Source organism: Esox lucius, chromosome 16 (genome assembly GCF_011004845.1).
Source record: "Esox lucius isolate fEsoLuc1 chromosome 16, fEsoLuc1.pri, whole genome shotgun sequence".
NCBI classification, from domain to species: Eukaryota; Metazoa; Chordata; class Actinopteri; order Esociformes; family Esocidae; genus Esox; species Esox lucius.
In genome coordinates, this window is record NC_047584.1 from 14485262 (window position 1) to 14497413 (window position 12152).

Genomic DNA, 12152 nt, shown 5'->3' on the forward strand with positions numbered 1-12152 from the left:
TATCCTTGCTGACAGGACAATGTGTGAGCCAGGAGAAGGAAATGCGACGAATGCAAAAAGCGGGAGCTGTTACATTCCGCACCTGCGACATGCTGCAATAACTCCTAGCTGGCCTTGTCCCACTGCCCCGTTTCGCCATTCATTTGTGAGGTATATAAACTCTACCCTGAAATGCTGGTACCTCCGCTCCACACATTATAAGAAATTAGACACAAATCCTTTTAGCATCAGGTGGTAGTCGTAGATGTGAGACAGGAGGGGTTTCTGCGGGGCCTGGGATCAAGCAGCTGCGCCAAGATCATCCCGTCTGAGCCTTGTAGAAAATATTGAGATTACTGGGACTGGCGATGTTTTACTTCAACCAGAACCCCCCCCACCCCCCCACCCCCCACCACCCTGCCCAGGGTCAGGCACCTTCATCCACTTTTCAGTCTTATCACTTTAAAGCGGTTTGTCTACGAATGTTATCTCGTCCAGTCTCATTCATTCAGTAAGTATGTCTGTCTTTGTGTCCTGGGCTATATCAGGCATGCATCTAGGCAGCTACTGGTAGCTTGGTTCCTGCCCTGGGCGGAAGAGGGATACCTCATAGGAGGGCAGCACAATGGTGAGCACATCGAAGTAACACTGGTCTCATTGTGCCTCCACTACACAGCCACCCCCAACCCCCCCTTCTACCCCCCCACCCCCCCCCCCCCCCTTACCGGCTTTTATTGTCAGAGAATGATGCACCAGTACCCTCTCCTCTCTTTCCGTCAGCTTGTTAAGGCTACAGCTTTGCCATGACAACTGGAAAACATTACAGTAAGACTGTCAGGGACAGAAAGCACAGGTCGGGTGGACACTCTCTGCCAAGGTCCCGCTGTAATTCCACCGCCCAACCATGTCATGGTTATGCTGGCGCCCTTATCATGCGTCAAACTGAAACAATCCAAATCAAAGGCTTCGGGATGCTTGCCTGGTGCCTGAGACGGACAGCCATGCTGGGAGAGCCCTCGATTGTTTGGGAGTTGTAGCGGGGGACCGAATGACTATTCATAAGTCATTTATTTGATTCTTTTTTTTTTTTTTCAGCCCTCAGCCTGCCGATCCACTTGACTGGAAAGTTGTGCCCCGGGGACTGAACGCTTGTCAGTTCCCCTCACCTCAGACTGGCTAGCCCCATCGACGGTGTAGAATGGGAACGGGCGACAAATTACCCGTACTGAGGCCCGGGGGGGGGTCTCTGGCAGTAAGGGGTCGTTTTCCCAGGTCACATGGAGGATGTACACATCTGTCACTCCAAAGGTAGCACCATGGGGCAAAGTGCTCTGACCTACAGTAGGACAGTCCACATCCATTAGAATTGACACACAGCCATGTACCTCATTTCCTTTACCCTTCATTCCTATTGGACAATGACTGCTCTCAGAGACCAGGACGGGTTGGCTGCCTATCTCTGAGAGGCTGACGTGTATTGACATTTTCAGGAAAGAACTGTAACATGGCATTATTGGTGTGGTGTCATATTTATCAGGACAATTACAGGATAGCGGAGACAGGCCTTTACGGCATGGCATCCTTCCTTGCCATATGTCCACATGTGAACCTGGTGTCTGGCTTATCCACCTCGTCCTTTAAACCTCATATCAGGTTTTCATCTGTTTTGGCAGTAGGTTGTGCTCCTCACGTTATCTTACGCAAACACCATCAGGTCCTCGTTAAGGATGGTTTCACGGCCACTTGGCACCGAGATGCTAGCAGTGGTGATAAAAAAAAAGTTTGTGTGTGTGTGGCAGGGATAGTTGCGGTGATAAAACAGTGTGTGTGTGTGTGTGTGTGTGTGTGTGTCAGCGGGCCATGCTTGGCACTTTAATCTGCAAAGAAAACAAGTGTGTTTTGTTTCACACACATTTCATCGTCATTTCCAGGCTCTTACGATCTCCATGCGCTGCACTGCAGATCCTGATGCACCTATGATTCGGGTGTGTCGCAGAGCACCGAGGAAGACCCCAGCCTCGGGCCAGCCCTGTAGTCGTTCTCATTTCAAATTTGAATAGTGTTGGTCAAGCAGGTCTCATGAGCCGTGGCCAAACTGACCTCATCAGCAAAAGCAGCAGTTTCACTACTCTAAACTGTATGTTCCAGGAAGTGTAACAACCTTGCAACATGCAACATTGCTGCCAAACGCGGTGTTTGTCTGGCCCACCGGGAGAGGAACTATGGTGTCGATGTGAAGCAATACACAGTATGTGTGTTTAGGTGTGTGTGCGTGCGTGTGTGTGTGTGTGTGTGTGTGCGTGCGTGTGTGTGTATGCCCTCCCGTGTTGCAGCGTGTAATGATGAAGTTGAAGCCATCAGCAGTAATGAAAGGCCCGGTCTCTCGTTAGGATCAGGGAGTGGCCAATCTAGAATATTCATGAGGCAGGGTGCCTGTATTGTCTTTGTCATGATTCATCCTGGTATAATTGCAAATTCTGTCACACATGTAATCTGCCGTCACCCCAGTCTCGAATCCTTACACCGGCTCCCAGATGGCTCCCTGTTGTCTTCAAGCCCTGGTGAAAAGTAGTGTACTATGTAGGGAATAGGGAACTGTTTGGGACCAAGCCACTGTTCACACTGCCTTCTATCATCCTCTTATTGCTGAGCAGAACATTTCCTGTTATGGCACTGCGTTAAAGACAATGTTATGTTTCGTGTGCGTTCGCAAGGTACACTATTAAGTTATGAAGCTGTGTTCATTTGTGCCACCTACTAAAAAAATCCATCATGTTGATTTTCAAAAGAATACTAGAAAACTCTCCTTCCCAGCAGCCCTCCTGTGCTCTGTTTTGTTCCACTCCCACCACCCTGAAAGGTGAAAAGAACAAAAAAAAAAAAAAAAAACTAATGTTGTACTCTAGGGTCCATAATCAGCACTCATGCTCAAATCCTTCCATATCTACCCTCAACATCCTGCCAAAACTCTCTGAGCTAGCCCACTAAATGGTGCAGAATGAACCTCTGCTCACCTGAGGGAGACGTCTAGCAGCCAAGGTTCACAAATAACATCATCTACAAACAAGATCATGTTTCACATTATTTAGGCCCGGCTGACGATTATGAATCTACAGGGTCCAGTGGAGACAGACCTGGAGGAGCCGAGCGGGTTGGAGAGTCAGGAAGACAAAGAGGTGTAAAACGGGCTGCGGTGGGAAAACCTCCACTTAGTCTGCCACTCTCAGGACATACAGAATTACGTGCCTTTATTCCAATTTGTTGGAACACCGGTAATTATTTGCTGTGAAAGTCTTGATAAAATGTACAGTTCGGAAACCATTCCATAATCTCACCGTGTTGAGCCGATTCCTTTCTAGGTCGTGTTTTATGTCGGTAACATATTACATTTTGGAAGGGGGAAGGAGGCTGTATTCGCTTTATTTGAAATGAAAACCTTTGCTTCCTTTTGTAAAAAAAAAATATATAAATTAATTATTCAGCCATTTTGGAAATAGGCTTCCATCCCTGCACCTCTAGAGGGGCTGGTGGGCTGCCCGTAAAGCCTGAAATGGCCTCATCATGGCCAAAAGTGTACGCATGCATACATTATTCAGTTTAACTTGAGTTAAGTCAGTCTTCTCATAGGCAACCTATGTCAGTGTGGTGAGGGTACTGCAGCTCTTCCCAACCTCCCTTTCCAGTAGTTGATGTTTAATTTAATGGTTACAGAGATTAATTTTGATGTAGTTCAAATGTACTGAATGTAGAGCTTGTTCATAAGCTCTAAAGTTTTTACCTTGTACTCAATTCCTTATTTATATATTATATAATATCTCGTCTTCACACACTCACTCAGACACACATAGAGAGGCATCCTAAAACCCACACGCATACACTCATGGCTGCCTGTTAAATCCCTTGTGCGGTTAAAGAATAGCTGAGGGGCTGACTTATTGTGTTTTGCAACAGAAAGACAAGGAGAGAAAAGAACGCTTCACACCTCTGACCTTCCCTTTGGCTCCTTTACACTGACACACACGCATAAATGCACAAGCATGCGAAGTAACACACACACACACTCACGCACAATGTGCCCATTTGGTATCTATCTCCGAGAGTCTTATCAGAGAGACACAGCAGTTTTTTTTTTTATGTAATCAGTGACTCACCGTTACAGAAATGTTACCGGCCCCTTGAGGTGAGAGGGCTAGGTTTTTAACTGTCAAACTGCCTATGCATACAGAACTGATATGCACTTCATGACAGGGTGCTTAAGTGAATAAGCCTTCATGAAATATGACATCATAGCATGTCAAGGACACATTACACAGTTACATTGAATCAACCTGTAGTTTCAAACACTTATTAGTCTCCGAATGCAGCAGTGTCGTCATTGTTTTGTATGGTTATGTACCTGCATTATGAGAGGGCTTTTTGTAGCGGTGGTTGGGGTGGTAGGGGGTGAAGGGGGCGGGGGACACAACAGTTAACGCTCCTTCCAGAACAGCCAGCCCAACGCCAGGTGCCAAAACCTGATTAGGTCCCCCCTCAGAAGGGTTTAATGCTACATGGCACTCACCCAGTGGCACTTTCAAAGAGGAACTCACTGTTTCACCGTCACACCTTCCACACAGGCAAACGGGGCTGATAAGAAAAAGCATAAGTGCCTGGACACAGACACATGACTGGGTGAACCTAGGGGCTGAAAAAAAAGTTAAACAAAAGTGTGGGCAGTATTTTCTGCCTTTCCTTTTAAGCTGCGGTGTTTCCACACACCTTTCACAGACGAGGGGCTCATTTGTTGCCTGTGTCTGACTGTAACGGGAATGGACCAGCCAGTCTCTCAGAAACCCTAATGAGGTACACTTCTGCAAAGGGAAGCCACCTACAAGATAAAGCAAGGCCACACTCTCGCTTTTAGTATGGAGCTCTGAGAAATTTCCCTTGGCATGTTTAAAGATCAGAACAGCACACCGAACCCCCCTCCGGTTTGTTGAATTTGAAGAAAAACAGAACTCATTGGCTGTGGTCAGCGCCAGGTCTGGTCCGCTCTGCCGTCCTGCCTTTCGGTCCCATAGGAATGAATTACAGAGCGACTCTCCTTTTTTGTTTTCAAAATGGTGGACCGCACTGGGGGAAAGGCTGGGTATGACAGCCATAATGATACCTCAGGCAGCCAACAGGTTGGCTGGCGATGGAAACCAATGGCATTGCTGCCGCTCTTCTCTTCTCCGCTCCCTCCTGGAGCCTGCTCCTCCGCAGAGATTTTCTCCATTCTTAGATTCTCCGTCTGCAAAGATGCAAAATGATCAGGTTACGCATGCCAAGACATCTTTACAAGGTTAGGTTTCCAGCAGAGCTAGTCATCTTTGACTTTCATAAGAACTGTGGACAAACCCTGAATGTCCCCCGCAACAAATCATTATGTGGGTTATTCCGGACTGCTCTTTCACCCTGGTGTGCTCCGAACAACTTTGCAGGGTCCTGTTTTTACCTTAGAGCAAGAAGAGGCCATAGATAATGCATGCCTCCACATCACGTCCTCAACCCTCCAGCACAAACTGTGGACGAAGCCTGAGAGAGCAGTAACACGGCCGACAGAATTTGTGCCACTTCCACCAGGGATGATAATTTGATCTGTGGCTTACTCCCTGGAATGACCCCCAGGAGGAAAAGGCATTGCCGTCTTCATGGTCTCCCAGAGGAAGTGAAAGAAACAATGGTGCTTCAAATATTTACTGTAGCTCAGCTCATAATCGTCCATCCTGGAGCACTGTTTATGGCTTTTACAGGCAGTGTGTGTGTGTGTGTGCGTGTGTGTGTGTGCACGTGTGCAGGGTTATGGTAGAAGGGGATTCCGTAGAGTAGCTTAGCAGCGTGTGAGTCAGAGCCGTTTTTAAGTGGCATAATCTGCATCCTAATTATCCACTTGGTCTAATTATCACCTTCCCAGGTATCCTATGCCCTCAGACTCAGCACCTGGCTCGGAGACAGAAACAAACGCCCTTAATGCCTTCAGATACGGATATGAGCTGTTTGGTTCTTTTTTACGACAGATATTCCGTCTAGGTTGACCGGCAGATCATGTATCAGGCCTAGCGAATGCAGCCGTCCACAGTACTCATAGGCCACCAAGCCTTTTCCTGGTTCCGGGGGTTGGGGGTGGGTATGGGGGGGTTGGGCAGAGGGTTTAGGGCTCTCTTGTCTGGGTACCTGGTGGAGATTCTATTCAGGTGACAGGGATCCTGGCATAACTTGCCAGTTCGGGGAGAGCAGATGTGCATTTACACTCTCATTTACATGTGAAAGAGGTGCTCACATTTGGGTGTCTAAACAGTGCTGGGATTGACTGGCTGTTGCTCATCAGCGGGACCTCCACCAGCTACTACAGTAACACGCACAGACACACACATAGAAAACGGACCTCTTTGAAAGGCTCCCGCCTACACCACCAGCTGGTTACTCTCTGGGTATTACCGCAGTTGCCATAGAGCAGACCACAGATGCCCGCCTTGCCCACCACTACCCATATATCGCTCCATCCCTCAATCTCCCTATCCCTTTCTGACTCTTTGTTCGACTGAGACAGAGAACAGCTACCGAAGGACTCTGTGCAATACTTGATTGCAATTTAGGTTTTGCTTAGCTCTTCATAAAAGGGGGAGAATAAGGCTTACAGTAATCTGCACCAGCAGCGCCGTATGTTATTGTAGGGCCCTAATTAATCTGACGGGAAGAGTGAGGCAATATCAGATGGATGCAGCATCCACCGTCGATTTATTAACGCTCCTAATCAGCTTCGGCTAAATTAATTTCACACTGACGGCATGTATTCTTCTAGGCGCGCGTACGTTTAGCCCAGGTGATTTATTTGTCGCCTTAGTGTCACAAACACACACAAATGCATACGCATACACACACACACACACACAAACGCATACGCATACATACACACACACACAAACGCTAATGCATACGCACACACACACACACACACACACACACACACACGCCGTGAGAGTGATCAACAAGGCCCACCTCACAGCAGTTATTGTAATTGATGACAGCAGCGGAAGGAGTGGAATGTGAACACAGAGTCAACAGTGTGTCGAGGACAGTTGTTCCGGGTTCCCCAGGCGAGTTGAAAGAGCCCCGGTTAACCCATGGAGCGATGAGACCGCCAGGCAGGTGGTGGAGGACTGGAGGAGCAGGAGCAACCTGGCACAGACCGTCAACACAACACAGCCATTGTTAGACATTCGTTGTTGCTGTCATCAGCTTCCTGTGTGTGTGTGTGTGTGTGTGTGTGTGTGTGTGTGCGCGGGTATGGTTAGGCTACAATGATGAGGCAAAAGGAAAGAAAATATGCAATCTTGCTAAAGTCAATTAGAAACAGCATCCATCTCTTTCCATGGAGTGTGCAGGAGTATTGATCCACACGTACAAATAGATCAAATATAGGATTAAAGCTACTTTTTTGAAGGGGCTTTTTTTTTTACAAACAAGGTTAGCTAAATTCTCAGCAGAACAAAGTGGAGCTATGATTGTTAAGTGTGTTATTCTGTCTTGACTTGCCACCCTCACCGCAGGGCCATGCTTTGACGTAGCAGTCAGATTAGACGGAAATGCCACTCCTTCTCCTTGCCTGAATATTTAATGAGCAACCTGTCTTCCTGATTGTGAAACATGGTTTAAAACCCTCATAACGTCCTGATGGCCCCTTCTGGGACCATCTGCACCACACAGCCTAGAAAGGTGAAAATCACATTTGGCCTCAGTACAAGAACAAGTAGCAAGCCACAATCTTGAGAGATATATGGATGTACTCAAAACAAGGATTCTTTATCCTATTGGGTTTGATTTTCGTCTAAAATCAATGCCAAATATGGAGCACGTCGTCATCATACCAAAAATAGCATTAGCGTAAAATCAATAGCTAACCTGCAGCCAAGAGCAAAATCCATTTAGTTAAGTGAATTCAGGTCAACATCAGAGAGCAAATGAAAAGCCTAAATTGATCTGCACAGTTATTTGTCAGTTTATTATATCAGAGCCACATTCCGAGCAATGGCTTAAAAACCCACTAGTATTAAGGGTATAGAGTGTGGCCTTTCGTATGACAGAAGGGCACTGGTTTCAGTTCAGGTTTTTAACTGCCGTTGTTTGTTCTAGAAAGGGCTCTGATGTGTTTGGTTTTGTAACAGTTCCGACGGACATGCCAGAATCACACAGGGGGCGGCTGAATGCTGAGCATCTGCTCCTAGATTTGCATATTAATTGACCTGGGGAAAAAAGCAATCTAGTTTATGACTGGAATGATCAATCTCCATCGCCTCACTTTTTCCTCGCGTTGCCTTTGTTTCTCTCTTCTACCTGGCCTAAAGGACCTTCATAACAAGGGGTTGAGCATCAGGTTAAAGCCCGTCCTTTGTATTTCTCATGTAATTCTTTCGGTCTGGTGGCATGGTGTTTTTTCGGGCCTTTGTTTCAAAAGTCTTCGGCTGGTCTTCAGCGTTGTCCTCGGCACTGGGAACTATTTAGATGGTTTTCTATCTTTAACTTCATAGAGTCTCATTCGGAGGCTATCCTAAGGGATCCTAGTTGCCGGTGTGTGTAATTATGTGTGCCTGCATGTGTGTGTGCGTGTGTGTGTGTGTGTGTGTGTGTGTGTGTGTGGGTGGGGGGGGTTCTCAACATTTGTAGAGAGGAGTAACATGTGCACAGGCAGGGCACAGATGGTGGCTCCGTAACGGTGGGGGGGGGGGGGGGGGGCTGTCTGGGCGTTCTGGGTAAAACTCTGAGATCTTTCTCTAGTTGCCTCTCTCTTTTTTTCCTCTCTCCTTTCTTCCAGCCTGTTGCTCAGGACCCCGTAGATAAATGGGAGTTTAATTCAATTAGAGGCAGACTCCTGTTGCCGGCTCAGGGCAGACACTGGCCTGTGGTACCACCCCCATCCTCCTAGCCGGCGCACACCCCAGACGTGCGTGAATGCACACACAGATTTTGACACACTCTTTGGTGGACGTACTGATGAGCGCATCACACAGTTTTCAGTGACGTGTTACAACACTGGCCCGTTTTCATTGTTCCTCATTCCTGTTCTGTTTGTTGACGGGTGCCGAGCTGTGAGCCCATCACACCGCTGATAGACAGTGAACTAGCAACTGTAAGGATGAAAAGATCCCCTTAACTCCCCTCAGAGTTGTTTCGTGATTAATCATTCATTATTGACAACTCGCCTGGGGAACCCGGAACAACTGTCCATTATTTCCTCGTAACATCCATAAGAAATAGTGCCATACTACCTGTTTGTCATTCACCACCCTGTGTGTGGAAAACAACAGCCTACAAGTGTTATCACATGGATGTTGGACCAATTCCAGCTTTTAGCCGCTAGGCAGCGACCTCCTTTGCACAGCATCCAGGCTGTGTTTCCTTTACCTACTCACCTCCCCCTCCCCTGCCAGTTGTTCGCTCAGGTGATCTGCACCGCTCGCAGGCAGCGAGAGAGAGAGGTAGAACAGAGAGAGCAGTGTGTTTCTCCGGTCGCTTCCACCTCATCTCTCATTACCCAGGCAGTCGTAGCGGCGGACAGGAGAGATAGGAGAAACAGGAGAGCATAGACGGATCACCTGGAACCTGTATTCGTTTTTATTATCATATCAAACTCCCACACACACACACAAACACACGCACACACACACACACACACACACACATACACCAGTGTGTCTGTGTATGTGTATTAAACTAGCCGTTTCATGGAGCTGCAAAGAGAAGGAAGAGAGATTGAGAAATGGAAACTGCGTGGAGTGGACACTAGCCTCGTGGCATACTTACAGGCAAGGGCTATGTCTGATTTATCTGATCCACCCTGGCTCCGTTTAAAATGGACGACGAGGAAGGAAGCCCGTCTCAGGCGAGGAGGGGACAGGTGTGGCGACTGCAGAGCCCAGGGACACGCTGTGGGAGGAACACCCCATTACGGGATCCATATGATTTGTGACAGGTATGGTCTCCACCTGTTAGCTAATGCATGTAGATGCCTCAAGGGTACGCTTGGTCAAAGGTCATTGGATTTTATTGAAGGAAATGGTCGCGGTTAACGCATTACTGGAATGTCTGATGTCGACCTGTCATACGAGTCAGTGGATCAGTCCGATACATTCAAATTATGATGGGCTTCACTGTTTGATGTGAATGGCGCCCTGCATTATAAGACAGCTCCGCCTAACCTCAACTATTGATTTTTCTTGAACATAAAGCAGGCAGAGTGGAAGGACTTGGTTATAATGGACCTACCAACATAATCACTCTACACTATCATTTGAGACTCTGGAGGCATTCTCAGTATGACAGGGTTCTCTTGCCCTGCACTTGTATCGAGGTAGAAAATCCAACTGTGGTCGATATCAGCTTCTTAAAGCCAACTGCCTGGAACCTGTAGCCTGGGTTGGACACATTAAGTCATTCAATCAAACAGCTGGAGGCATTCACATTCACATTAGAGAGACCAGTCTTCTTGTTTGGAATCTGACTTGAGTCAAATATAACAGATGATGAAACCAGCTAGGGAGGGGTCAAGATTAATGTCTCTTTGTGGAACGCCTAAGTTGAGCAGTGAGACAGAGCAGCGGAGGGAGGGACAGAGAGAGAAGAGAGAGAGGCAGGCAGAGAGCGGTCTGAGGAGAATAGCGAGCGTTGTCGCTGCTTTGTCTCTGGCTTCTTGAATGAGCACAAAGGATCGATCGGTGGAGAGGTGACGGGCCGAGACAATGGACCTCTGTGAGATCAGCAGGTCGGAACGGCGGCGCTTCCACACACAATGGAGGTGCGGCAAGACAGAGCGAAGGGTGACGTTCCATCATAGATGTCAGAGGAGACAAAACACACTCCCTCCGTGGGCTCAGAGTTGTTGCAACTCGCTTGGTTCTGACTAAACCTACAGGGAAAACAGTTTGCTAACTGCCGGCTAGCATAATGAAAGGTTGTACGTACAGGTGATGTGTCTGAGGTGGTTTACAAGCAAAACTACAGATTTAGAGACACGGCAACGGAGACCCCAGCCTGTAGGCTTTAGTTCAGCCTCCTGTGACATCTGCCACACAGCTAGACCCATGTGACCTGGGAGGCAAACAGTATAATGAATTGCTTTTGTTTGGGAGGTCACTGGCTTTTCTTCGTCTTCCTGCCTCCCACCACAGCTCACAGATACAAAACAGCCACACACTGGCCAAGTATCTGAGCAACATAAGTAAAGTGACAAACAAACAGTTGTGTTCGTATTCATCCCCCCTAAACATTTTTCTTTGTTGGTCCATGAGAAATAAAAAAAATAAAAAAGTGAGGCAGCTTTTTCTCTCTTTTTCTTTAAAGACATTATTTGATTAAAATCCTTTCCTATAGTAAATGTGCCCACAATTTGTGGTTTTATTATAACAGTCTAGATAAAAAAAGAAGTTAGAGGCCAGGATACTAGCTGGTCTTTTCACTGGCCTTTTTCAAACAGCAAAAAGGCAAAAACGCTATTGTTGCTGGTCTCTGGGGAGGGTGAGAGGAGTTTGTGTGAGGTAGATGTGGAGGGAGGGAGGGTGGGAGTGGAGAAAGGAAGGCAGAGGGAGGGAGGGCGAGGTTAAGACGTTGAATGAAATCATATTATATCCAACATATACCTAGACCACACACGTTTTCACGTCTCACTTTTCAGCCTCTTCTCTCTCTCTCCCTCTGTCTGTCTCTCTCTCTCTGTCTTTTTTTGATTGGAGAGGGCATTACCCTGTCTAAACTGCCCCTAAATCCTTGTGGTCACACCTCTTATTAAAGAGGGTTTTGTCCCACGCCCTCCACCCCCTCCGCTGCTCTTGGTATTCAGCCCAGGTCAGCAGATTCAGCGCACCCCATCGTGGCTCCCCTTTTTAATTTGCACCTGTTGCGCAGTTGTCCCGGAGGCAAGTGCCGAAACCATACAGTCAAACAAAGATCATATTATGAACAGATATGCGAAGCTTAATCTTGATGTACCCGAAGGGGAAGAGTTGGGGGGGCATTTTGAATTCTAGTCCATGGGAAAGTGTGCGGGAATGGTATGCCGTTAGGATGTAAAGGTTTGGAGTTTCGAAAGACGGAAGAGTGGAACCAAATAGTACCCCAAACAAGCAATTTACTTCAAAACGCATTCGTTTTTAGCCATT

General features: G+C 47.4%; 1 protein-coding gene across 4 annotated transcripts in view; it reads left to right on the forward strand.

Moving 5' to 3' along the window:
• The window catches only part of zeb2a (zinc finger E-box binding homeobox 2a), a 48235-nt gene that overhangs the window by 21330 nt on the left and 14753 nt on the right, over positions 1–12152 (forward strand). The gene's annotated exons all lie outside the window — the stretch shown is intronic.